Source organism: Falco cherrug, chromosome 2 (assembly GCF_023634085.1).
Source record: "Falco cherrug isolate bFalChe1 chromosome 2, bFalChe1.pri, whole genome shotgun sequence".
Lineage (NCBI taxonomy): Eukaryota > Metazoa > Chordata > Aves > Falconiformes > Falconidae > Falco > Falco cherrug.
The window spans coordinates 70,727,152-70,747,477 of record NC_073698.1 but is presented as its reverse complement, the minus strand read 5'-3'; the positions used below and the strand labels follow the sequence as shown (position 1 = coordinate 70,747,477).

The window sequence follows — 20,326 nt, the reverse complement described above, 5'->3', positions numbered from 1 at the left end:
GCAGGTGAGCAGAAATCCTATGTGCCTGACACCAATTTAGCAGGGAGAAGTGCATCCAGGAAAAGAGCATAGCTGCATTATTGACAGGAGTAGCACATCTGGGTTTAGGGTTGAGTTCTGGCAGCCTCCCCCACAGCTATCCATCTCACTAGGCACTGATCACCACAGTCAAAGCAGCAATTTGATCAGCTATTTATTTCCCTGGCCTGCCAGACTCCCCACCACATACAACTGAGAACAGGCATCATGCAGCCCAAGTTGGGCGCTTAATGCTAGACAGTGTTGATACGCAATGCTGTACTGATTACGCTTTTATTTCTGAAAGGCACTTTATACTAAACAGTTGCAGTTGCAGTGTTGAGCAAATCCAGCCTTCAAAAGAGGCAGATGAAGCCTTCTACTACTGAGCCAGCAGGTCAGCCACATGGAAACAAATGGTGGTGGGATGAATCAAGAGAGTATTGTAAAAAGAAGCTGCTGGCCCAAGGAACAATGCCATTAAAATGTGTAGACCTGTTTCACAGCCATTCATATAAACATCCCAGATAGTTTGGGGAAAAGGCACTTAGTTTATTTCAAAGCATTTCCAGCAGAACATCTTTCCTCATACTTAGCAAATGTCCAGCTGGCTATTGCCCAGATAAACAGATTTGTTTCTCATGGAAAAGCTAGTATCAAAGCATGACTTTGATGGTTCTGTGTTTTTTGTCTTAGAACTCCTTTTTTTGCAAAGCCCTATCAAAGGAAAGGTACGCCCACCCATCCAATCCAAGTATGCGCACAGCACTGTTCAGTACTGTATCTGGTTGTTATTAAAGCTGCTAAACGAACTTCATACTATTGATGGTGAATGTTTACTCTCTCCATGTATCTGAAAGCAGCCAAGAACACTGTTTTGGCAGGGATCAAGAGATCAGAAAGAATCAAGCTGAGCAAAAGTATCCTTGAAGCATGGTCATGGAGATAACATAAACAAGGGGGATAAAAAATAGCTGGTGTCTTATGAAGTTACACTGAACTAAACTCTTTCCCCTAAAACCACTAGTATTCTACCTATCCCTTAGAAAATCTTCTGTTGAAACCCATCCTTTCCCCCAATTTACTAATGACAGTGAATCTTTGCTTCTGTCAAGCTTTCAAGGCTTTATTTTCATGTCTTAAATGGTTGAATAGGCAAAAGAAAGCTAAAATCCATGGCATGCATGGGGAAAAAAATAAAGAACACTAGCAGCAACAAAATACAAATCAAGACCCCTGAGATTTTAAACAGGAAAAGTAACAGCAAGGCCATGGTCCAAATGGCATCTATGACGCAGACAGAGAGGAAGACAAAACTGAAGACAAAACTTGAAGGTACTTAAATGTCTGGGGGTTTGGGGTTTTTTGGGGGTAGGGGTGGTGGCGGCCTTTTTTGTTTGTCTGGTTTTAAATGTACAGCACGCAACTGTGTATCTACATTCAATTTTGTGCTGCTGTCCACCTAAAAGCATAGATCTGGATCAGAAAGGACTCAAAAAAAAAAAAAGCTGTCAAAGGCCTCCAAGATAAAACAACACAAGCAAGCATGCACTGTGTAAAATGCACATACTTGCTTCAGCTGCAAAAGACCTAATCTACAAATCAAAAGTGATCTAGCTGTAAGCAGCTGTTCTGTGTTGCCTAATTTATCAGTCTTCTTAGCTGGACCTTCTGCAATAGAAAGGGTGTGGATTGTGTGTCTAAAAGTGGGAAAACCTGAAGCTTCTTACTCCAGCAGAGGTAAAACCTGAAATCTTGAACAGGAATTTAGTACGGCCTGCTAAACTAAACACTGCTGCAAGAGATTATGCATTAAAAGGCAGTGTAAATTATTATACATTCTTTAAGGACTAGAGATAACAGTTTTCCCTTTTTCTCCTTCAGGAAAAAAGCAAGCAAAGGCTTTTCTGTAGTACCTATTCAACATGGTACCTCAGAACATTCTAGGCTAAAGAATGCTGTTCCTCATCATCATTTTTGTTTGTTTGTTTGGGATTTTTTTTAATTTTTAAACATCATCATTATGCCAATGCTGGTGGAAATAGTTTCCCACAGCCTCTTCTAGGTTGTCAGATTCCATATTAACCTGCTTTCTCATGAAAGCTCAGTCTACAGTCAGGTTGTCCTTACTGAGAACGCCAACCTCTACTCCCGTTCTGGAGTCTTCTTCCTTTTTAGCTATACTGTCCTGGGGGCGGGGGGGGGGGGGGGGGGGGGGGGCAAAAAAAAAAAAAACCAAAACATTCATTTTCTTCAAGGACAGGGCAAGTGTTTTGTAGCCTTGTTCTTCTGAGCCCTGTGAAAAGTTGGCGGATTAGAGATGCTAGTTTTTGAGGGGTACTGACACACATTTTCAAGACGAAAAGCAGAGCTCATTTTCTGAACAGGCTTACACTCCCGTTATCATTGTTATAGCATTGTTACGGGCATTACGGTACTTTCCAAAAGGTCCCCACCACTAGCAGCAGACACGCATGGAGGTGAGAACTACGCACACACACAGTAGAAGAGACCCGCTACAGAAGAAGTGCATATTATGAAAAGACATACAGGCAGAAAGTTGAGAAGTATTTTTTGCATCATCTCATAAAGCACAGCTAACTGTCCTGACCAAGTTTGTTTCCCATGTCCACAGCAAAGCCAAATGCAGAAACTAGATTTCAATCCCTTGTTCACTAGACCATCAGACTCCCCTTTTGGTGCATCTCAGTAGTAGGTTCACTTCTTTCAGCTAATTACTTTTCATGGGTATTTTGACGTGCTTTGACAAAAGCACTATTTGCTCCTCGGGAAAATTAAAACTCCTGCTGGGAAAAGCGTCAGCACCAGAACCTTTACCCTGCACAGGCAATGAACAGAGGAAGCCACACGTGGAAGCAAAACTTTAGTGACTGAGTATGGGAGGAGGGAAGAGGATGCACTTATTCCCCACATTTATCTCAAGGTTTCTGAAGATAAGTAACAGGACACACTACACCAGTTGAACTTTTTACTATCACTACATCATCCACCAATACCTCCGTAGCATCTTGCATCCATCTATACAAAAGCAGATAGCAAAGCAGCCCACAAGAGAGTGTGGGAAACCATTTCCACCACACCACACAAGTACATCTCTTCACTCAGATCACCTCCTCAAGTTACTATTGTAACTATAACCCCCCAAAAAAGTGTTTCTTATTTCTGTCATAACAATTCAAAGCTACATATCCTGCACTGGAAAGAGACTACAAAATGACAAGCTGCCTATAACATACTGCACACCCACCTCAGAGGGAAGTACTTCTGCCCATCTAGTGAAAATAGGCAAGGCGACCTAAATGCCTGTTTCCTCTTTATGGTCTGTTCTTGGCAAATGAAACAAGAGGCTATGAGACACTAAGATCAGCGAAATCAGCCAAAACAAGACAAGAAAAATATATCTTATAGCAACAAAGATGTACTGACCAGATGAGAAACTAGTTTACAGACACTGCTGTGCCTCCTGCGTATACAGACATTGACACATTTGCTGCACGTGAAGCCTTGCTGGGATAAGGACTCTCCAGATTGCACTTGATGTCAGTGTAGTGTCAGCTGATCTTGTGGCAGCTGCCCTGCTCGTATCTACCCATTTCTGTTCTCCTTTTCTCTTTAATGCCAACATCTGTCCATGTTTTGCATTGACAGAAAAGGTCAGCAAGACCCTAATGATACATTAAACCTAATAATCAGATGATACACAGCTTGCAATTACCATGTGCCCAATCTTGCTCCCCTTACATTCAGAGCTTTGATTTTTCCTAAAAACTACACAGTGCAAGTGCAGAAGCATTTGTAATCTCAAATCTTACGTACATGCTACAGAGATCACCTTGGACAACAGAGAAAGCATGTCAGAAAACACCTGGTTTCTTCAGGCTTCCAAGAATATTAAAATTGGTTCTATCAACACAGCCAAAAATTTCTGATTCCAAATAATCTTTTTCTATACAATGCACAACTCCTCTCTGTTTCAAACCAGCATGCCCCATTTTCTGCACTCATACCATAATTTCAATTTAATACTGGTGAATTCTAACAAAAGAGACATCCAAACCCAGGTGTAAACTCATTTTGAGGCAAGCATGTTACCACATGACTTAAAACATCATGGTTCCTTGCACTGTCTAATAAAAAGCAATATTCTAGTGGGAATTGTCTGCATCCACTCATTGTGCTCATTCAACACACTCTATACACTTTCTGAGTGAAGTTTTTCCTGTCCTCTTCACAATGCAGGACTTGCAGATCTCATGCTGGTCTTCGGGATCTATGACTGGCAGGTTCTTCAAATGCCTCAGAAAGAACAATTGTCAATACTGGAGAAAGTCGATGCAAAGACCTACTGTTTTCTCTGTACCATCTGCTGCATGGGGTAAACTAAATCAAAACCCAGTAAAACTGAATTAAAGCTAGACAATTTTTATAACCATTCTGCAACATTTCTTATAAAATTTTATAATTTTATCTGAATGAAAAAAGAGCAGCTGTAACGCAAGACTTCTGTGTTTGCACAACAGATTTCTAGTACTTTGTCTTGTCTTTCATCTCCTCTGTACTCCTTTGCAAGTTAACCAGCCCCTATTTTTACCAGGGAAATCATCTTCTGATATGTTCCTCATTGGTAAGGTCATGAAAAGGAACTGCCTACCTAGACACAAGGGCCTCACTCTTTTATTCCTATTCTTGGCATTTTTTGCCTTTGCCCTGCAAAAAAAAGTCCTGTTGTTAGTATAGTGTAATACAACACTTCACTTCTAAGCTAAGAGGGTCCCCAAATGTGTGTTGACTAGCAAAAGATCTAACAAAAAGAAAAGCCAAGGTTAAACCATTTCTCCTTCCCTCTGAAAATTTTTTATTTCTTCTTTCAAAATTTATGTGTATATATATATATAAAATAAATATATCCAATCAGAAAGAGTTATCTGCAAGCTCACAAATTTTAAGTCGCTACACGTGAATCCAACAAAGGCTGGATTCATGGTACGCTGTAAATTATTCCCCAGATATAATGTCACCAAATTATCAATTGGACCATTCAAAGGTTAAGGTACTGTACAAGTTGGATTGTGTATCAGAATTCATACCAGTGGGAGCCCAAGGTGGAAAAACTAATTAAAATTGTTGATAATGGAAGTGTTTCTTTCATGATTAATCTAAATTTTGACATTGACTCTAGATCATCTGGGATTTTTCCTAAAATTAGGCCATGGAAAAAGCTCTCAAAAAGTAGCACCTCAGTGTTTTTAATGTGGTTTTAAAAAAATCTTAGTGTCAAAGGTTTTATGTCTTATCCTATGAACAGTCAACAACAAATAAGCTAACCTACACAGATAATAAAAGAAGGCAAATAGAAAAGTAAGAATCAGCCCAGAATCTCCTTATTAAAAAACAATTTTCTTTTTCTTCAAGCACATAAAAATAGAGACTGCCCCTAACAGACCCCTGTGCATCATTTGCTGGCACTTCCATCTGTTATGATGTCTTTCCGTGTATCTATTGGAAAATCAGGTGGTATATCAGAGCTGTAAGTCGTTGCTTTGGGGTTTTTTTTTAAATGAGTTTCATTTGTTTATGTATAATGCAAAAGTATGCACTGACATATTGCTATATATATTTCTAGATTATTTTCACTCCCTAGGAGGGTAAAAGGTCTCATTGCATGGGATGTTTGGGGGACTAAAGCGAGACCAGAGATTACAGGTGTTTGCATCGTACAGTGTTTTGGGAAAAGACTTTGATTCCTTAAATTTGAAGGGAATTAGACCAGGCAGATAACTACTGAAGACACTGCATCATTTGATTACCAGATTTAATGCATTATTAGTGTCTCATCGACCTTCTCTAATAACATTTGTGTGTCTGTATTAAGGAAGCGTGATTAGTATTAAAGAATTATGATTAAATGGAAAACATCGCTAACAGTGCTACTTTACAGTTATTTTTTGGTATCTATATCCTTTGATTCTGCAGAGCCTTCATCACTCAGTGTCCCATCAAATGTACCGCATCCATTCATTCAGTTGTTGAACAGATCCATCTAAGTCACCAAACAATTCCAGCTATGTAGAAGTGATGTGCGCAGCTCCACATACAACCTTTTGTTTATAGTTCAGTTCTACCAGCCTAAACTGGCAAGATTACTGGCTTTTATATTATAAAGGCAGTAGAACATGTATTTTCTATTACCCAGCCCTCCCCTATTTCCACCTTCTAATTCTGTCTGTGATGTACTTCAGCTGCCTGGAACTCACAGTAGCTACTCCTGCACTTGCCTGATGAGGCTCGCAGCAGTCACAGACCACGGGTCCTGCTGCCCTGTACCACTGGGAGCTGCAGCTGTCCTTCCCAGCTTTGCCTGGGCCACCAACCCAAGGTTTCCTTGACATGGAGATTAGTTTGGTGAAAATTGCAGGTCTGTTGGCATGTGCTTTGCACCTGAGACAGAGCCAGGATAGAGAAAAGCATGCACCCAGACGTCAGGGAAGCAACCAGTCACATTATCCTCGTAACCTACACTCCAGGTCACCTCACAGTTTTTAACCCAAACCAAAGGAAAGTAAGGTTTCCCTCTCCCCAGCTCGTCAGTTTGGGGTCTTTCTGGGAGTGTGGGATTGGGTGGTTGTGTTTTACTGTTTTGTTGGTTTTTTCCAAATGGAAGAATGAAGCAAAGTCTAAGCTCAGAGGCACAAGTTTCTAGGGCCCACCTTAGCTTGTAATGATTTTATTAATTACTTGCCTGACATTACCCAAAGAGTCTTAGGAACTGAATCTTAAGCTTTGATTAGTGCACTAAATATTGGACAAGCTTTCCTTCAAGGTATTATTATGTAATTTGGGGATAATGCTTAGTTTTGGAAGGAAGATATCCATTTATCTCCCCTTCCAAATCTCTGAGGTTGATTCTAATCAATGTAGAACTGTTTAAAGCACTATCTAATAAATGACAGTCACATTCCTAGAAAGGTACATTACAAAATACATCTGCTTTTGCAAGTTGAGGATTTCAAACACTCATGAAATCCTTTTAGAGATAAAGATGACATACTGAAAAGGGCCGGCTATAAATACAAAATCACCAACACAAGCATAAGTCTGCAAGAGCCATAAAGACAGATAGTATAAAAATACTTTATTGATTGCTATAGTCCAAAATAGCATTAATTTTCTGTTAATTCCTCTTGGGAAAAAACAATCCTAGTAACACTCCATGGAAGGGCTTCTGAAATAGAATACTATGTAATTCATCTTTGCTGCTTATATCAAGATTGAATGGAGACACAAAGCTGGGCAGAGAAAGACAGAGCCTTTATCAGTGTCAGTTCTTCAACACAATCCGAGTAAGAAATTCTCTCTAATACAAAGGACAGTCATTTATGGCTTCAGAACCTTCCATTTAGCTTGAGAACCACTGAACTATCTCCAGCTCGGGCAGCTACTGCACAGTACCAGCTCAGTAAGGAAATCACAAGTAGGGGCAACACCAGCCCAGAGCTGTAGTTCCCTTGAGCCAGGCACAGCAGGGTATGGAAACGACATGATCGACACCCGTAACTATGGAAGGAGTCTTAAAACACACAGGCTGAAATTCAGTGTAACAACTGTAGTTAAGATGGAAAAGGAAAGGAACACATTAAAATTAAAGGAAGACAAGTAAAAGCTACCCTCACATTAAACCAGTTGCAAAAGTACAGGTGTCGTTCTTCTAACAGTGGGCCTAAAAAGGGTAAGATGCAAGCAGCACCTGTTAGACAGCGTTTCCAAATAGACTGTCTTTTTTAGGAATTCATGTAATAGCCTGAAACCATACAAAGACTGGCCAAACACTATTTCAAAAGTTTTGTCACCTTCATATAAATGAGCTTAAAGTTTACTTTTATAGACTATAATTTAGATAGCAGCTAATCAGTACAAGCCTTTTTTTGTACAAAAATGGTGCACATTTCTTCTTCCCCCCTGGTTCTTCCTCTCAAAGAATAACTGATTGCAGGTTCAAAAAACATCATGAAGACCTGCCTCAGCCTTTTTACAAATAGTAACTTTGTATGAAATCAGTAGCAATTATAGCTTATGTAAGAGTGAGAAGGAAATAATCACTTTTTAACCCACATAAAAAGCCTTCCACACAGCAAAGCAACATATATTTGGTATCTTACCTATGAACTTTTGGTTTGTTTGTTTATAAGAGAAGCCTTTTCAGCTTTATTACTCCAATGTTCCATATCACTACAGGCTAAAAGCCTGTAATTTAGGTACTAAAAAGAGGAAATACATAGTCTGCAGAGTTACATTTTTAACTGAAAACCTTCCATTAAAGGGGAAAAAAAATGGAAAGGAAAAGCGGGAACTTCAAAAACTGCATTAAAGAAACAAAACTATTGATTCCTCCTACAGATGCAGCCTGCTTACCGAGAATAAAGAAATATTTAAGAACATAAATTAAAGTCATGGCTTAAAATTCTGTAATGCCTCTGATCTCTGTAATAGCTGAAAATGACTGCAATCCACACATACCCCTTATATGCAATGTGGTTACCGAAGAGACTACATTAAGAACTATGTCCAGGAGTCAGAAAATGCACTGAATTCTCTATTTTCTCACAAACAAGACAGGCAGAATGCAATTCAGAGCATCTAAGGTAAGCCAGAACTAAGCTGCTAACTTCGGTGTCAAGAATCTCCACTCTGAAGGTGCTCACTTCCCTCTAAAACTGCAGAGGGGATGAAGTCGCTGGTGCTAATATGCCCCAATCTGGCCTACCAACAAATAAAAAAATCCACAAAAGATATACAGAAGCGCTGTATAAGCAGCGGCTTAAGTGCTAAAGTTAAATAGGGAGACTATCCAGTAAAAGCAGAGCTCAAAATAGAACATAAACGGGAAGAATTTGGCTGTGAGGTATGAGATGTTTTTAGAAGATGACAGACAGAAACAGAGGAAATGTCAGAGCTGGGAAATCAAGACTCTCAGCAAGGCAAAGATCGATGTTACGATCAAGAGGATATGAGTTCCAGTTAATATACCAACCTGAGAGCAGTTCCTAGCATATGGTCTTGAAAGGAGAGAATTAATGGCACTGTGGTGGCTTGCCAATGGGGCAAACTGGTTTAGAGAGCAGGAAATGGAGAAGTGATGGCAAAACTGCACAGTGGGTCATCTTGGAGGAAAGCATGGCAGGGCAGGTCAAACAGCACAGTTAACCATATGGTGGAGAAAGATCCGAGAACGTGGATTCAGGAGAGGAGAGATTCAGGCAGAGACACAGGCACATGTCTGTAAGCTACAAGAGTGAGCTGCCTGACTGACAGGCTGCTCGGGAGCAAACACAAGGAAATGAAATGCCTGGCCAAGCTGTGACAGTAAAGGGAGAGAGAGGAGACAAAAGGACTTGGGAAGAGATCATCAGGAAAGCTTTATGGAAGTATTATTTGGCAAGAAAAACAATGTTTGTCAAGTCCCTGGGAAAAAACTTTTTTCAGCTCCGTTTCAAATTTAGGCTGAAGTTGAAAGGCTGTTAACACTTTGCTGTACTCGTTTGCAGTGGTAAGGCCTCTTCCACTGACACAGGTGCCTGAAAAGCCATGCAGACCTCCGCAGATTTCAGCCTGGAAAAAGGTCCTAATCACATCTTGACCAACGGAATTTTCTGGTATGAACCCATCACTCCCTGCAAATTCAAGTCTGACGGGCAGAAACCCAAATGAGACACTAAACCATACAACTCTGTCACCAGAAGCTTCAAAAGTCATTTCTTTGATCAAGCCCGTCCTTGTTCGGTGGACTAACCTTTTACCATCACGCAAAACATTCTTCCATCAAAGCAAGTGCTGCTTAACATGAAGTATTTAAGGTCTGCTTATCCTCTTTAATGCACTGAAGGCAGTAATAATGAATAAAGGGAAAGCAATACCATGGAAGTTTCCACCACTTCACGTACCACAGATCGGAAACTCCTGGCCTCCCATTAAGCAACACTCAAAGGCCTGGCTACTGAAGATGCAGTACAGAGCTATGTAAATATTCCACAATCCCTGAGCATGCTGTAGATCAATTACACAAAAAACATTACGTGTTGAGCTTGGATGCTGTTCTGGGCCACCCATGCCTGAAACTCCCGGGGTTTTGACTCATGACAGAAATACTCCTTCATAGTCACTACCGCTTTCCCCAAGTGCTGCACTGCCGATTGGCTCTAGCACCATTTTTCAGAATTATGTGGCACCGACAGAAAAGCCAACAAGAAGAAAAATATTAGTAACTCCAGAAGAACTGCTGTGCAGAGCCTCCACAGGGTATTTTACTGCCCAGGCTGCAGGCTGGGAAATGTACTGTGTGGCGTCTGGCCTCTAATAGCGCAGAAGCCACGCACCACAGAAAAAGGAAAAATGGTACTGCAAAGTTTAAACCTCCTATGATACTCTGTTATCAACACCCTGAAATTTATAACACAGCTGCCTGAAGTAGTCGCCTTTTATTGTCCTCTGCAAGTGCACATGCTTCTTTCTGTACTCCAAAGGAGGAGCTACCAAGTACAGGGTTTTCTTGAGGAGACAGGTAACAAATACAGGAGGAAGGGATAATGAACATAACTGCTTCGTTGCATCTTGGAAATTTCAGGGGCTGCTTATCCTCCTTTTTCCTCAGAAATCTCCTACTCATCAGTTTTCTCTCAGTACAAAGAGCAGTGAAGGAAGGTGTGGAAAAGGTACATAGATAACAAACAGTACTATGGTATTCCAGTCTCGTCCTGGTTTCTAAAAAACTAAAGACAGTAACAGCTAAAGTACACGACAGATCTGGTTTAGATGCAGCACTGTGGAGAATAAAGCACCGGTCAGAATGAAAAACTGTCTTTTGCTCACAGAACACTCAACATACCCCAAATTGTGTATCAAAGCCGACCAGCCTTAGTTTTTCAAAACAGCCTAAAATTAACCCCAGCAAGACATGAGCCACTGGGTAGCATCCTTAGCATTGAACTTGGGAGAACACCGAAAGCAGCTGGTGCAGAGCAGGATGTCTCTAATCTCTAAGCTGCTATCAAGTCCCAGAGTGCTTCTACTATCATCTGCAAGCACAAAAATAAAACAATGCAGGAAATTACTGTTACTCCTTTTACCCTCCCCTCAATCTCTCAAGCCTGAGAACTAACAACCCTAAAACTAAAAAAAAAAAAAAAAAGGCAAAAACAAAAAACCAGAAGACAAAACCATTTTTTAGGTAGGTAATTAAACTGGTATGTTTTATTTTAGACAGAGACTACACAGTTAAACATCCAAAGAGTAGTCAATCTCCTGAAAAATCGTATCACCAGTTTCAACAAACAAAACAGAATCTATTTTTGCATCATATAGATTGACATATGGGTGCTAAAGGGTAAGACTTGTATGCCTGGAGCTAATTAAAGGCAATGTCCCACTCATGCACACGTGCACCACAATTAAGCACTTACCTTTATCTGCAGGTGAAAACACAAAATTAATCAAATAGTTTTTTAGGAATTTTGCTCTATTTTGCCAAGTTTATCTGCTTTGTAACCCCTCGAATGATTAAAACAGAGCTGCCACAAAATCATCCACAGCTAATCACCTGTTTGAAAATTACGCCTATAGGCAGGTGTAATTTTTAAATGTAAAGACAGGAACGGTTTTCTCCCGGCATCCTTTTAAGAAATGTAAAATTTGTGCCAAAGAAGTAACTCTTGTATTTACAAGAAATCCTTTACTACATTTCTTGAAGAAATGTCACTTAGAACATGAAGCTACACAGACTACAAAACTGGCATCTCTTTAGATTAAGTTCAGCAAATACATTAAGATGATGGTACAGACCTACCCATCTTACTGCCCAGTTCCACATTCAGCCACATGATGCTGCACTGGGAGAGTGAAGATCAAACCAAGGAAAGGTATGTTTGCAAAGAAAATCAAGGCAGAAAACCACCTTAGAACAAAACTACTAGGAGAAGCATTACGCTGACAAAATATATGCTCTGTCTTTGTGTTGTCCAAGGCTGGGGCAGGGTCATAAGTTTTAAAGCAGCTGCAGAGCTATACAGCTTATCAGGAACTAGAAACTCTGCTCAATTGCTAACATGGTAAGACTAGGCAAAAGTCTCAGGTCTGGCTTCTAAAACTAAGTAACCATCGCTGCAAATCTCTGCTCTTTCATGATTTAGCAGAGGGAAGTTTGAAGACACGAAACACAGAAGTTCAAGTGCTGGAACTCAGTTTAGGACCTTCCCCTTAGGATTATTTAAAACCTCATCAGTGTTTACACCTACCTTGAAAAGTGAGTTTTGAGCACAGCAGCTGCAACCAAACCAGCTTCCAGTTGCTTGGACTGAATACTGTGGAAATACTTAGCCCAGGTAGAAAGTAGTAGAAAGGAGAATCCATGTTGCCACAAAACACAACCAAACATTCTGTTCCTTTTGAAAGGAACGGGAGAGGAAATGGAAGAGCAGACACAGAGTAGCTGCCACAGGTAGCTGCCAGCTATCCTTCATGAACTGATAGGAGACCCAGGAATCCTGCGGCCACAGCATTTCAGCCACAGAACCAGAAGAACCAGCTAGCCCACTGAAAGACCATGACTTCTATTTGTTTGTTGTGAATCCCTTCAACTGGCCCACGATGTCTGAAACAAGCTTGCATCTTGAGACATGAGAAAAGGAAGAACTCCTAACACCGCAGCTTGCTCTTCACATGAAAATGCACGTGATAACCAAAACAGACATATAAAGACTTGCTCCTGCACTATGTTAGACTAAGGCCTAACCACAGAAATACGTTCTCTTTTTTTAAAATTCAGCAACCAAATGAAAGTAAGGCTTAGTTCAATGTAGTAACAATGTAGTATTAGCCTGTGTACGGGGCAGAGTGAATTGCAGCTTATTCTTTCTGAAATATGTGATGCCTTTTCAAGGACTAGTAAGATTAAGGGACTGATCAAGAACAGCAAATGTCAAAGAGCAGATATAACTAGCACTTTCTATCCAATGCAGATATTATTCCATAAACCCAACACTTTTATAACAGCTGGGGTTTTGTTTGTTTTTAAAGGCATATTGGTTAGAATCAAAATAGCATAACATAATAGACACATGAAAAGTGCTGATGTAAAAGACAGAAACGCCATTCTTTGGCTCAGAAGACCTGCTGTCACAATCAGAATCTAGATGTACGGCTCAGGATAAAAGTACTGAAGTTTAACAGGTTATAACACATCAGCTGAACCACAGCAAACACAAAGCAGAGTCACTTAGCTTAACCTCACTCCCCTGTGAACTACACATATAAATAACCTTACATCTGCAGTGAGCTAAGAATATGCCTGCATAAGATTACCACTACATGCTGGCATGTTAAACAGTAGTAACAGGATAAAGAGTCTGGTCCTCAAGTCACTCACTTGAATAGACAAAATCAGTCCAAATACATCTTTGGCAAGCTGAATTGTTTGCAGATCAAGGGCAGCTGAAGCCATGAAGGAAGAACATCTTCTGACATACCAGACCACCCCTGTGAGAGACTGTTGCATGCCGAATATAAATATTCACCATGTAACACATGCAAAGAAGTCAGGAGATAGGTCAGTCAAGGATAAAAATCAAGACACTACTCAGAGGTTTTCTTATGAAAATTATGATTGTTCACTTCCACTAATCCACTACTAACACCGGGATCAGAGAGTTATCAAGATGACAGCCACACAAATAAGATAGAAATTTCCCAATTAATAGTTCTGCAGACACAGTCATTCTTTGGGCTTCTCAAGTGGTACATTAAGTACATTTCCTATGCTAAAAAATAGTAGATATGGTAATAAAAATCAGAGCAAGTACTCTGCTGATTTTTAACATTATTTTAGGCAGTCTATACTGGACACAACCCTAAGTTTTCTGTGCATCGTAAATTCTAGTAATGTTTGGCTCTTGGCAATGAACTTTTGTTTTTTCTTTTCCACAGCCACGGAAAAAGTGAGCTGGTTCCCTCCATAAGGACAGTGCTTTTCTCTCAAAAGGACAGCACCAACATCAGACTTCCCCCTAAAAAAGACACAGGCATCTCTTCTGCATTGCTACATCACAGGGTGCTCCCTGCTCAATTACTGCTGCCCTCTGACTCAGTAGCCATACATCCACAAGCAAAGCCACCTCCCCTTCTCCCTCTAGTAGCTCCTTTCAATTTGTTTCTGAAAAATGCTCAAGGACAAGCTGGTTTTCCCTATGGTTATAGGCAATTTCTTTAACAGAAGTTATTAAAAACACTGACTCCAGTCAGGTAACTCCTTATTCTGCAAGTACATTCACCGATGTTGGTAAAACTTACTCAGCACAAGAAAAAAACCCATGCATGACTTTAAGCTGTTTTCAGTATGTAGGACTGGGTGACAAACAGGAATAATTCAGTTTCCCAAGGCAGGAGTTTTGTGCGTCTGAGCACAGCTGCCAAAGGAGAAATTCAATACACATTAATCATGACTGTCTCAAGTGTCCTGTGCAAATGTGTCCCCTTTAGAAAATGGCTAGGAAGCACTATCAATGACTCTATGTAACTCTGAATTGCTTCACTTTGTATATGGCTGAAACATTCAATTTAGCAATGAATTAACAAAAAATAATGACAGAGAATCTGTGGGGACACAAGGCATATCAAAAGGAGAGATTAGCAAAGCCTAACACATCTGTGATCCACATTTCTGAGGGGTTTTTTTGACAAGTATAAGCAAAAGTTACAGCAAAACTGGAGAACCTCTACTGCTAAATGCAGACTACTTAAGAAATCCTTCTTAACAATTGTTTCTTTCTTTCATGCTTAATACAGCAAAACCACTTTAAATATTCTAGTGACAGAAATTAAAAGCATTAAAAGACCCCAAAAGTATTTAACTTTGCAGAGACCTTAGGTTTCTCTGACTACACCTGTTACCTTCAGATAGCAATCCCCAAGCTCCACCTGAAATCTGTCAGTGCTTCAGACCTCAACTTGCCTCTGGCTTGCACCTGTTATCCCCATAACCCTTCAGCAGAAAGACGTCATGCCGCTAATAAGTCGTACAATTTTTCACCTCTTTACTACGTGACTTTCTCAAAAGGCTACCTGAGAAGGCACAAGCAAGTAGGTTCAAGCCAGATCATTTTTTCCTGCAGATTTTACTGGTGAAACCAGCACCAATCTCAGTCAGTCCTTCACTCCCATCCTACTTCCAACAGCAGGGACATGTCCCTCAGACTACTGATGGACTGGGTTGAAGCCCAGACAAATGAGTGCACTTACAGCCTTTACAGAAACAGTAATACTGATGCAAACAAGCACATCCTGTTTCAGCTGGTTTCCAAGAGTTACCTAAAATTCTCTGAACTTTGCTTAAACTATGTTTAACTACCAGCCCTGTATTTTGTCTTTCAATTAATCATTTCTCAGTTCCAAAGGGCTGCAAGTAGAGACACCAAAGCTACAGTAGAGCTTTTCTATTCCCCAAAGAAGCAACACACAGTGACCCCAACTCTCACCTGCAAGAGCTAAACCTTTCAGACTTTGTTGATGAACCAGAACATGATGTCATTTTGTTTAAAAGAAATTACTTTTTTCATCTAAAACCAAAGAGCTATAAGTTCTAGTAGTATTTCTGTTTTCTGTACATCGCTTATTATCTTCCCTCATGTTTGTTTGTTCTGTTTCAAACTTCTTGGGATTTACATTCCAGGAGGGAAGAACAGCTCAGTTAGAAATTACCTTCAGTGGTCCACTAGAAGATTTTTTTTTTTCATTTATGCACACTTGAGACAGAAATACACATATACATTTTTTTTATAATTGTGAACATGTCCTCTATCTGTTCACATGATTAATTACAAATTATTCCCCTCCTCTTCAGTCTGTTTCACTTTGAAGTTCTACCTTTGCAGGAGCAGTTATTACCCAGTAAAACCATTCAGATGAGAAATTCAGGTAAAATGCAAATCCTGCAACAAAACACTGTACTTGAAAATAAACCGCAAAACGGGTATAAACAAGTACTACAACCTCTCATCATTTATGGCTGCGGAGATCTAAATGCACAGTTTAAGGGTTAGATGTTCATTGTGTATTTTCATTAGACTGCATGGTTTTAGAGGCAGAAATGTAAGGCTACAGGGCTGTGACTCTAATGCAAGAAGGTGGCCTTTTTCTGTACAATAGATGACATCTGCCTCCACCTAAACCTACAGCAAGTGTTGCTCATGAGACTTTCAGGTTTAATTGCCTGTAACCACAAGCAGCACAAACCACAGTAGGAAGTCAGTTAATGAACTTGCAACAAATGTAACAATTGCTACCAAGACAAAATTATGAGGCTGTTTTAAATAACAGCGCTCCTTCCTTCCTGCATAACTTACATTTTATCCTGCTACAAAAACTTACAGATGCTTTTTTCATCTCCGGTCTCTAAGGTTTTCACAGAAGTAAAGGTTTGATCCAACACCCAGTGATGTCAAAGGAAGCGACAAATCAGACCAAAAAAAGGAGGAAAACATCCAGGTTGTAAAAGGTCTGTTCCGACCAATTCAGACTGGCTTTAGCAGCTTTTAATGATACCAAGTAGAGCCAAGAAAAAAGACTCCCTGAGCTGGAGACCTGGCAGGTTTCATAAGCAAAGACGAGGGGTTTGTGTAGTCTTTGTGTACTTATGAACTCCATTCACATACTGCCAGCTACTTAAGATCCTGCAACAAAACAGAACTTGAAATTCTTTTTAAAAAAAAGAAAAAAAAAAAGAAAAAATCAGAAAATATTAAATCTCCATTCTATCTTGTTATGCACAAAAGTTTCTAGTTTGTTGTCCCTACTTACCTGAATATATACCCTGTACAGCCATAAAGCCAAATCTAGGATTTTCTGTGTATATTTAATTTACTTGCACTTTGAAGTTTGCATATTTGTAAGTGTTTCTCACCCACAGATGTGTATACAAACACCTATTTCTGAGCAGAAAACCATCTACATATGTCTCATTTATTTGCTCTCTCTGTGCCCATATCCAAAAAATGGTAAATGTATCCCAGAACTTTCTCTTAAGCAAATCTGTGATTATTAGGTCAAGTTCAAAGAGGAAAGCAGCCAACAGCTCAAAAGAAAAAAAACCCATAATATTTTGATTGGCCTTTTCACTGCTTTTGGAGAGCTCCCGAATAACACACTGGACAAGAGACAGCTACCAATTGTTTTCATTTTCACTGAAATCAAAAGCCAGTTTCAAGGGTAGCAACAATTCTGTCCAGCAAATAAATTATCATAATAATTTACCATCAAGAGTTGTCTCCTTTTTTATACTTTGTTTTCCTCAAGTAATAAGAAAGCACTCATTTCAATGTCTCGGGCATCAAGAATATTTTGTGTCTTAAAGCCTGCATTCACACTGCATGGGAAAGAACACATACTTTTTCCAAAGCAAGATCATTACTGATTGCACTGTAACAAACAGCAACTGTCATACACTCGGCATCCCTCTGTAAAACCAAACTTACATTCAAAACACACCTACCAAATCCAGCACCCCCAGCCTCATTCAACTGTCCAGAAAGAGACAGCTGGCTAAAGAAGTACCGGGCATAACAACCTAGGAAACCCACAGTCCATACGCAGCATAACTTTACACGCTTGCGCTGCGTATGTTAAGAACTAACAGAACTAAGGGAAATGCTGAACACTCGGCCCAGCGCCACAGTGCTTTCTTTGTGAGGCTGACACATCTCCTCTTGCACTGCTGGGGGTCACAGACTGGGTTCTGTCCACCCACAGCTGTTCATCCCTGCTATCAGCAATCACTTTGGACAAAATCAGAGGCAGTAAAGGAGCGGAAAGCCTGCAGCTTCTAATATAGATAGTGACTTGTACCAAAAAATGAACAAAACCACCCCAAAACCTAAAGAACTACTATGTTTGCCCTTATACTTTTTCTTGGGATATTCCAAAAGGACTGAAACTCTCACCAGTTAACAGCCACATATAGCCTTTTATTTCACCATCCTATGAGCCATGTTGCATTTTTTCCCCCATGATGCAAGCAGCCATAAATAGATGTGGGAATCCAAAAATATTAAATGAGATTTGTGGGATTTGTTTTCTTTACTTAAAAAGGGAGGAAGGATGAAAGAAAGAAGAAAAAAAAACACACTGAAATAATACAGTGCAATACATTTAATTACATTTAGAATTGTCTGGGGGGGAAAAAAGAATGATCTGAACAAGTTTAGCATCTGAAACAAAATTCAGGGTTTTACAGCACACCAAAATAAAACCACACAGAAATACAGAACTGTCACAAAGCCAGAGTACAGGATGTGTGTTTATGTAGAAACCATCTTTGTACAAATAGATGTTGATATCTATTAATTATACATGAGAATATAGTTTTTCCCTTCTATTTGAACTAAAGTCACTGAAGAAAAACCACCAAGGAATTTGACTAGCTTACAGATACTGTTGTCCCATGCTTGGTCTGAAGTAGTTTGCATTTCCTTCATCAAGAAAACACCTCAAAGTCAAATATAAAAATACACTTCAGTGAGATATACAAACTCCAGAAACTTACTGTTTTTCTCGAATATTTTGTTTTTCACTAACTATAAAGTCAAAGACAATCTGAAATCACAATCTAAAAAACAAAAATACAGGAAATTTCTAAAAATCCTGTGAAAATGGTAACTTAAATCATGAAATCTCTACAATTATTTTCTTCACAAAATAGAAATAAGCGTGCTGCCACATTTACTGTTGGTTTGTTTGTTTTATAATTATAAACTTGATCAGTGACAATACAAAAATACAAAACCTCCTGCATCTGCTTTGTGAAGAAAGCCCCAGATTATTTCCATCTTGAGATCTCCAAGTATTTCTACTGTCCAAGACACTATACTTTGGCTTAACAATTAGTGATTTTACAGAGCTTTTACTAAATAGTTGATTTTTACTACTGTAACACAGGCAAAATAGTATTGAACTTTCATTTATTGGAGGTATGTTAGAAAACAGAATTGTTAACACCTACATCAAAAGTTAGATTTCAAGCTTTGCTGCAATTTTAGTTGAGAAAACACTTTTCTCTAAAACCTGGGACATACAATTGCTAAAGAATTTGGAAAGTATATGATACCACAGATGTCACTGAAACTTTGGTTCAATGAAATACTGCTATTTCATGGATATTGGCCTTGAAACTTTGGCATACAAATGTAAAATTCTGTTTCTAACAGTAAGACTGTTAGATATCAAGAGTGAAACATTAAACAAATATCTTAGAAATATATGTCTGCACATATAAAAGTGATCACTATTCAAAGAGTCCAGACAAAATGCAAGGTGAAAAATAACTGACACATCATTGCTGCTAAAAGTAAAGCCTATTATATCCTTTCTCTTACAACTTGAGCACATGTCTAGAAAAAAATGTACATAATTTTTTTTCATGCAGATGTTTCCAAGTAGGATTTAAACACTGAACATTTCACTTTCCTGTTTCTTGTTTAGTGAGCAGAAATAGACTGCTTTAAAAGAAGAAGCATTCAATCCAAGCAGAAGACAAGTGAATTCATGTTCTTCAAACAAAGTTCTTAGTCTGAATAAAGGAAAAAGTTTAATCACATTGCTCGCTTAAGCCTGCATAATTAAGAAGTATTTCTGGACAGGAGCTTTGCAAATGATCGTTTTAATACTTGTATGAAACTAAGGTGACCTAAACAAAGAGGCCTTTTTTCTGTGTAGATGTCTTTTTTCATTAAAAACAGGCCTTCCAGTTCAAGACCTGTAGCGTGAAGGAAAATATGCTGTTGTTGCTCAAACTTTATACACTATTTGTTTAAGACTTAATCCCTCTGAGCTGTCAAAACACAACCTTTCAGCAGTTCAAAACTTTAACCAAAAAAAAAAAAAAAAAACCAAAACAAAAACCAACCAACCACATTCACAAACACCTTCGGCCTCACAAGAGGAGACCTGGTTTGTATCAGAGCTGCACAAAATCCTTTTGCAATGGACAATTCTCTTACACAGCTGATAGCCAGCCTAAAATCACCACCACCAATGTCCCCCAACATACTCATTACAGAGACAACACTGCAAGCTTGAAAGTCCTTGCAGATGAGCATTTATATTTTAGTTTAGCATCAAACATTTCTACTGTGCACTTTGGCCTGGCACTGGTACCTGTGGGTACCACTGTGAGTGGCAGAGAGGGGCTCTCCACTCAGGGCAGGCAACACACAAACAGCCCTTCCCCTCCTATTCCCAGCAAAGCAGGGAC

The 20,326-nt window shown here is 39.4% G+C and overlaps 1 protein-coding gene across 2 annotated transcripts in view; it reads right to left on the bottom strand.

The window, feature by feature from the left end:
* The window catches only part of INPP4A (inositol polyphosphate-4-phosphatase type I A), a 131,096-nt gene that overhangs the window by 94,945 nt on the left and 15,825 nt on the right, over positions 1-20,326 (bottom strand). The window lies entirely within an intron of this gene.